The following is a 2,419-nucleotide window of genomic DNA, read 5'->3' as shown; positions in this document are numbered from 1 at the left end:
TTTGGTAAAGTGAAGGGTTTGAGAAATAGAAGATCCCCAGTGGGATGGATTGGCACAGTGGCAGCAACAATGGGCTGACATGTAGCAATGTGAGATTGGCGCAGGATTGGGCAGTGTTTTGTTCTGCTTGTCTAAGGTGGCTATGAGTTGGTATAGACTCAATGGCACCTAACAACAACAGCAGCAACAGTAACATTCATTTAGCTGGTATGGGGCTGGAGGATATTCACTGGACTACTAACTAAAAGGTTGGTGATTCAAACTGATCAGTAGCTCCTCGAAATCCCAAACAATATCATTCTGAGACAGAACCAACTCAACAGCACTTAATAACAACAACAAAAAAAAACATGAATTTGAATTTGTTGTGTGAGTATGCTGTAAGGAATATGTTCTGTTTCAATCTTCTGCACGTGGATATCCTGTTTTCCAGGTGTAGAGCTATAGATTAAACACTGAACTGCAAGGTCTGTGGTTCAAACTCACCAACCACTCCTCAGAAACCCTATTTAGGTTTGCTTTGAGTCTGAATCAACTAGACATCACTTAACAATAACAACAATCATTGAAGAAGGAGCCCTGGTGGTACACCAGGAGCCCAATGTGTTACGAGTTGGGCTGCTAATTGCAGGTCAGCTGTTCAAATCCACCAGTACTTTCACCAGACAAAAAAGAGGTGTTTTGTTGTAATAAAGATTTTTTTTTTTTTTTCCTTCTGCGTAGTGTACTTTATTGATGGTACATGACAAGACTGGGCTCTCAAAGTCCCTCCCCTTCTCCTGGAGGTCTGGATGGAGACTAAGGATGGGAGCTTCTTAGTGTGTAGGGGGATTAGGGTTGGGGTAAAGACTCCCAGCAGCTGAGGGCCACTCTCTTCCTCTAGTTCTGTTGTTGGGGCTGGTGGTCCAGGGGGCTCTTATTCTTTGGAGGGCATGTGGACCATAAGATCCACCACACTGTTTGTTGCTGAGCCAAATTCATTGTCATACCCAGAAATGAGCATGACAAAGTGGCAGTAAAATGCAATGCTAGCCCCAGCATCAAAGGTGGAAGAGTGAGTGTCACTGTTAAAGTCACAGGCATTGACCCGGTCTTCATTGTAACCCAGGATGCCTTTTAGGGGTCCATCTAATGCCTGCTTCACCACCTTCTTGATGCCATCGTATTTGACAGCTTTCACCAGGTGGCAGGTCAGGTCCACGATAGACATGTTAGGAGTGGGGACACGGAAGGCCATGCCAGTGAGTTTCCCATTCAGTTCAGGGATGGCCTTGCCCACAGCCTTGGCAGCACAAGTAATTGCAGGATGATATTCTGGGCAGCCTCACAGCCATCACGCAACAGTTTTCCAGAGAGGCCATCCACAGTCTTCTGAGTGGCAGTGATGGCATAGACTATGGTCATGAGTTCCTCCACAATGCCAAAATTGCCATGGATGACCTAAGCCGGGGGTGTGAGACAAACAGTTGGTGGTGCATGAGGCATTGTTGACAATCTTGAGGGAGTTGTCATACTTCTCATGGTACAAGTCCATCACAAACATGGGGGAATCAGCAGAAGGGGCAGAGATGATTACCCTTTTGGCACCACCCTTCAAGTGAGCCCCAGCCTTCTGCAAGATTGTGAAGACACCGGTGTCCTCTACAACATATTCAGCACTAGCATCACCCCACTTGATGTTGGGGGAATCTCACTCCTGGAAGACAGAGATGGGCTTCCCATTTAAGATAAGCTTCCCATTCTCAGCCTTCACAGTGCCATTGAGCTTGCCATGGATGGAATCATACTGGAACATGTATACCATGTAGTTGAGGTCAATGAAGGAGCCATTGATGGCAACAACTTCTACTTTGCCAGAGTTAACAACAGCCCTGGTGACCAGGAGTCCAGTATGGCCAAATCCATTGATTCTGACCTTCACCATCCTGCCTCTGTGATGAGGCTAGTACTGTAAGAGAAGCTGCAGCTGCCTATTGAACAGAGAGGAGAAGAAAGCCTGTTGTAATAAAGATTTATAGCATCAGAATTATAACACTTAATAACAACAACAGCAACTTATTATAACATGTTTAAACAGACCTACTTTGTGGCACTAAGAAGGCCATGAGTATAGTTTGAAAAGAGCCTCTATCAAAACAATATGAATTTCATTAAAAATTAATCACGAGCAAGAATCCAATTTATGGGGAACCTTGCATGGAAGAGTGGTAAAATCATTTAAGCTTTATAAAATTTTTATGCTGAAAGAAATCAGCAATTTATTAATGGATAGTTTGTTTTAAGAAGGGGGGTTGAGACAATTTTGAAGATAAGTTCCCAGTGGCAGAACTTCCTCATCACTTTGGCCTGTGTTCTAGTTTTACAGGATCAACAATTAACAGTAGAAACTATAGCCAACATCATTGCCATCTCTGATGTT

The 2,419-nt window shown here is 44.0% G+C and overlaps 1 pseudogene; it reads right to left on the bottom strand.

Annotated features, from left to right (window-relative positions):
- Window positions 1–916: 916 nt before the first annotated feature.
- LOC102827635 lies at window positions 917–1,924 on the bottom strand (annotated as a pseudogene).
- Window positions 1,925–2,419: the final 495 nt, after the last annotated feature.

The sequence above is a fragment of the Chrysochloris asiatica genome, unplaced genomic scaffold (genome assembly GCF_000296735.1).
Source record: "Chrysochloris asiatica unplaced genomic scaffold, ChrAsi1.0 scaffold00683, whole genome shotgun sequence".
Taxonomy (NCBI): Eukaryota; Metazoa; Chordata; class Mammalia; order Afrosoricida; family Chrysochloridae; genus Chrysochloris; species Chrysochloris asiatica.
Note: the sequence above shows the minus strand (reverse complement) of the source record. Positions and strands in the feature narration are given on the sequence as shown.